The sequence below is a fragment of the Pteropus vampyrus genome, unplaced genomic scaffold (genome assembly GCF_000151845.1).
Source record: "Pteropus vampyrus isolate Shadow unplaced genomic scaffold, Pvam_2.0 Scaffold36, whole genome shotgun sequence".
NCBI classification, from domain to species: domain Eukaryota; kingdom Metazoa; phylum Chordata; class Mammalia; order Chiroptera; family Pteropodidae; genus Pteropus; species Pteropus vampyrus.
Window position 1 is genome coordinate 12,584,221 of NW_011888817.1, and position 5,844 is coordinate 12,590,064.

The window sequence follows — 5,844 nt, forward strand, 5'->3', positions numbered from 1 at the left end:
GCTTTCCCCTTTGATATCCTGAACTAGGATGTGGGGCTTTGTGTGGCAGGAGGACTATAACTTGGGAGACACACTGGGTTGCCTTATCCTTGAAACTCTCATTTGTTCTGAGTTTGCTTCAAGTCCCAGTGGGCAGGAAGGTGGCTGGAGCTTGCTGGGAGGATGTCACCTTGCGACTCTTCTCTGCCAGCAGTCCCAAGAACCATAGCAAGGACCCAGGTTGGGCCTGGACGCACACATGCTCAGATGACCAGCTCTCTGCTGTCTTTTGGGACACAGAAGGGAGGTGGCTCATGAGCTGGGAATGTGGCAGTTGGCACAACAAAAGCAGGGCCAGGCTGGGAGGAGGCCAGGGCTCCCTGACGGGTCTGCTTTCTGCCCAGTGATTACCCATTACCTTCCGTCAGTGCCTGATAAACCGTTATCATGGAATTATCCGCTGCAGGCTTCGGCATCAGTTATGAAATCCATTACTGTCCGTCAAGGCCTGTGGCTAATGGGAAAAACCTGGCAGCTGCCTGGTGCGCCAGGCGGGGCTTGGACAGATCCGTTATCTGTCTATTACTTCAGCAATCACACCTCGTAATGGAATCTTGGATGGGAAATGACAAGAAGTCCCAAGATGTGTCATTCTGACGGGCAGTTGGTGGGTGGGGCTATTGGCTGGCTCTGGAGTGTGCAGTATGGCAGGGAGGTAACTCAAGGCGTCAGCCCTAATGCCAGCCCTTAAGCCGGAGGAAGCCCTTTGCTTGTGGCCCAGGAGCAGGATCCCAATCCAGAGCCAGCTAAACATGGTGGATAGAAGGCTGGGTGGATGGATTGATAGAAGGGAGGGTGGGTTATAGGCTATATCCTAACAGGCTGGAGTCTGTGCTTCTTTCTCTTGCTACCAGCCTCTTCTTTCTGGGCTGAGTGCTACCTTTGTCCAAACTCAGGGATCAACTGCTATAGCCGCTGGTGTGAACGTGGCTCTAGAGTTACACAGATCTGGGTTTGAAGCCCAGCTCCACTACTCTCTAGCAGCATGGCTTCAGACGATTGACTTCAATGGTCTCTGCCTAAGTCTCCTCATCTATAAAATGGGGCTAATACTAGAATAACAGCTGATATTCTGCCATGCCAGGGGCATCCCTCATCTTGTCCCTTTTGGTTTATGGCAGCCAGTGATGGCGGAAGCCTATTCTCATTAACTGCACTGGCTTTGGAATCAGCCCGGATTTAAATCATGACTCAGAGACATGCTGCAACCTGCCTATGGGCCAAGCTCTTCGTTTCTCCACTCCTCCCGTGCCTTGCCTATGAGGCAGGGCTGATGGTAAGTGACCACCTGACTGTCCATATTTGTATGTGCTGAGTATCTCTCTCCTTCTAGAATGGAAACTCCCTGAGTTCGGAGAGTTTTGTCTCTGGTTTCCCGCTGTATCCCCAGCCCCTAGGGCAGCATTTGGTCATAGTAGGTGCTCACTAAATATAAGTATGAATGAATGAATGATAGATATATATATATATATAACACACAGGAAGATATTAGGACTGCCAGATTCTTGGTGACTCCTCTTTATTCTTATCTTCCAAATTTGACATCACCTCCTCTCTCCTCCCTGTCCCTTTCCAGGCCACCAGCATTTCTTCCTTCCCTGGACTCAATCAGAATATCTCCACTGACCATTCTGCTTCTTCTCATTGTCCACATAGTAGTTGGAGTGGATTTCTTAAAATGTGAGTCGAAGTATATATTTTTCCCTGAGTAAAAGTCTCCCGTGCATTCCCATTGTAACCAGAATAGATTCCAACCTCTTCGAGGTCCTTCGAGCTCTAGCCCACAGTCTCTCAAGTCCTCCCTTTCCTGCTCCTTCTCACACAGCACTCCAGCCACACAAAGCCTTCTTGCTGCACCTCGAACCCGCCGGCTGTCCCCCGCTCAGGCTCACCTTTCCTGGACACTCAGTCCAACCAATTATTTTTTTCATACACTTATCACTAATGGAAATTATTTTGTTTATTTGCATTTTAAATTGTCTCTCCTCAACCAAGATGTAAGTCCTTCAAGGGAAGGGGTTGATTCATTTAGTTCACAGCTAGAACCCTAGTTTCAATGAATATTGGGTTATTGAAAGAAAGAATAAATGAAAGAAAGGAAGAGAGGGAGGAAGGAAGAAGAGAAGGAGGAAAGAAGGGAGGTAGGAAGATCTCATGATGACTTCGGCATCTGACCGACCCAAGTCCTGCCAACATCCTGGGGGACTCGGCGGCCACGTGGATAGCCCAGCCTCTCAGTCTTAGGTGCCACATCTTGGACCTTCTCATTGCTCAAGAGGGATGCAGCTTTGCAATCTTAACTGCCCTGTCTCTCTCTGTCTGCAATCACCTATCCTTTCAGCATCCTTTTAAGTTACTTAGTGGAAGGGATTAGCTGTGTGATCCCAGGAAAGTCACTTAACCCCTCTGAGCCTTCATTTTCTTGCCTCTGAATGGGTTTACTGACACCTGCCTTACAGAGTTGCTGTGAGCACTGAGCATGTCAATGTGTATAAAGCGCTGGTCCAGTTCCTGGCCCTTAGTAGGTCTCCTCATGGTGGTTCTCAATTTTGTTTCCTCCTCATTACCTTTTCTCTCAGACCCCTCCAGCCCCTCTTTTTTCCGTTCAGCTTGGGACCATGGAGGGAGCCGCCACACTACCTGCCTGCACCTTCAGCCCCAGCTGGTGTTTCACCTGCCTGGTAGGACCCACCTGCCTGGATTCCTCCCCCTTCTTTTCCACCCTTTTCACCCGCAGGCCCCACCATCTGCACAGGACCATGCAACCACCCTGTGGCACCCTGCAGATTCATGGTCCTGGCTCTCGTTGGGGCCACAGAGGCGAACACCAGGCCTTCCTTGTCCATGATGAGTTCTGATTTCTGGTCCCCTCACTGTGCTCCATGGCCCCTCCCCTGTGCCCGACCCTCACCCTCAACCAAACACCTGGCTTTCTATCTGCTTTTCTAGTTAACCTATTCACCTTCAAGTTTCTGTACCCCCTCTCCCCTGCTCCCCACGCCCACCCTCACCTGCCTGCCCTTCCCCCTCAGAACTCCCCTTGTCTTCAGGGCTTTGCCCAGCTCATCCCTCCCTATGACTGTAGCAGGTCCCCAAATGCTGGGGCCCCCCTACCATCTCCAGCAAAACCAGACTATTGGTGACAGCTTTATCCAGTGACCCCCTCCTACTGCCACACGTCCACTCACTGTGTTCCTGCCCCTGAAACTCATCACCTGCTTCATCTGCTTCACCTGCTTCACCTGCACTACACCTTCCTCATGCTTCAGCTCAGCCATTCCCTTCTCTGAGGTGGTGCTCCCAGCTCCCTGTCCTGGGCCACCCCGTCCAGCCTGTGTGGCATGGTTCTTGTCTCCTTTCTCATCTGTGTCTGCCACTAGGTTTACCTCCAAAACATATGCGCACTCTCTCTACATTTCCGTACATGCATACATGGACCCACATCATCTATACACCCACTCTGCCTCACGCACACATTCACACGTAAGTGTATGAGATATTAATGGGAACAGTCTTGGGCCGGGGATACATGGCACACACCCTCCCACGTGTAAGGGGCAGGAAGGAGAGGGTAGAGTCAGAGGCTGGCAGATCGTGGCTCAAGGTCCCACCTCTTTATAGGAGAAAGAAGCCTAGACTGGCTCAGGAGCCAGGAAGCACAAAGCTGCCCAGCTTGGCCAGGTGCTGGGATGAGGGACCAGTCTGTGAGAGGAGATGATAGCAGGACCTGATGTGATCATGGCCCCTGGTCTGGGAAAGTGGGGAGGACAAGCGTGCGGCTTGTCTCAGGACAGCTGTGGGGCACTGGATGCAGCTTTAAGGGGTGGAATCAAGCTCAGGCCCAGCAGAGAAGGCACAAAAGCACTTGATATGAAAATTGAGGTCCAAGGCCAAGCCTGGGGCAGGGCCAGCAGTGCAGGGCAGAGAGTAGGTGCTCATGGTCATTGAGCACTTTATACGAATTATCTCAACGAGTCCTCACAATAGCAGTTTGAGGCTTGCACTTTTATCATCATCTCCATTTTACAGATGAAGAAACTGAGACCTAAGAGGTTAAGGAAGTAGTGTAAGGTTATGGAGAGTCGAGGTTGGAACCCAGACAGCCTGTCTCCAGAGCCCGAATCCTTAACCACTTCCCACTCGTGTGGCACACACATGCTCACCTAAACCCAAGCACGTGTTCATGCTTGCCCCAGCCTCAAGAATTCCTCTGGCCCTAAGTCGTCTTCCGCCTCTGTATCTATCCCCTGAGGTGTCAAGTTGAATTAATTCATGGAAGCAGAGGAGAGATTTGTGTGGGGAGAAATTGGGGAGCAGCTAAGCAGCCTACTGGCTTGGCCAGGCCCCACAGAGACTCCCAAACCCAATTAGCAGTTTTATTAAAGACAATTGGATTAGCCGCGCCTACAGCCAATGTTTGTTTGACTTGAGCTGGGGGAGTTTATTCATGTTTCATTAATGTGTCTATTCCTCACTCAGTCATCGGCTCTGGGAGTGCTGCACTCGCTGAATACACTCCTCTGGCTGCCTCTCTCCTCTCACCTCAAGTCACCCTGCTCCCCAGCCTCCTCCCCAGCACCCTGGGCCAGTACCTTGCCTTGCTATCCTCCTAATCAGGAGAGAGGGCTCTTAGCAGGTCTGTGGCTGAATTCAGAAGAAGGGAACCTGGAGGGCTCTTTCCCAGCTCCATGCCTGGCTCTTTCTCCCCCTTCAAGTCTAAGTTTATGTGTTACTTCTTCGGAGACCCTCTCCAACGACCCTTCCTCAAGTGACCGCTCCCAGTTATTCTTTAGATCATCATCCTGCTTTATGTCCTTCATAGCTCCTATCCAAGTAGAACTTATATTGTTTTACATTTTTTGGATAAGTAAATGATCCTCACGGCAACTTTATAATGTTATGATTATATTATCCTCATTTTACTGATTGGGAAACAGAGGCACAGAGAGATTAAGTAACTTTCCAAGATCACACGGCGGGTAGTGGACCTGGGAGTGAGCGAAAGTTCAGTGAATGCAAAAACACTGCTCTTTTCCTGTCATTCCTAGAGAGTCTCTTCTTAATGAATGCAGGGTCCTGAGGTGACACTCTTGTGTGCCAAGCTCATTCAAACACAGAGAACACTGGGAGTCCGTGGTGGGTGGATGGGTAGGGCAGTGGGTGAGTCTCCATGCCCCCAGCCTGCTGACTGCTATAAAGCAGAGGTCAAGTTGTGAACCCAGGCCTGGGAGGGGCAGCCATAGGCCATGCATTCTTCAATCCCCAGCCCAGTGGGGCCAGGAGGCTTGACCACATCCAACAGCAGTATATTCCTCCCGCTGCAGATATTAATTTGGGGGTTTAGAGAAAAATCCATATGATGTGAGTTATCCGGGGCGGCAGTTGCGGGGAGAGGCACAAAATCAATAATGAGAGATTGTCTTATTTCGCAGCTTCTGTAAACGAGGCTGGCCGGGCCACTCCGGGGTAGGTGCAGGCGGGCGAAGGTCAGTGGGCTGCCTGGCCGGTGTCTCTGGCTGCCGGCCCTGGGGGAGGCAGGTTTCAGCGCCTGCTGGGGCTGACATATTCTCCTTCTCTCCCTCGGTACTGTCAAAAGGCTCTGTAAATATTTATTAACACTTCTCCGCAGGCGAGAGCGTCTTCTTGGATGCAGCTCCTTGGGCATCAGACTATGGCAGTGATGCTCTGTGCCGCAACCCACGGCTTGCCTGTGTGAAAGCAAGCGGGGCTCCTAGGCAGGCAAGGAAATGAGGTCTGCACTCAGGGCCGCAGCAGTGGCTTCCTCATCAGATAGGGCTCCTAGGG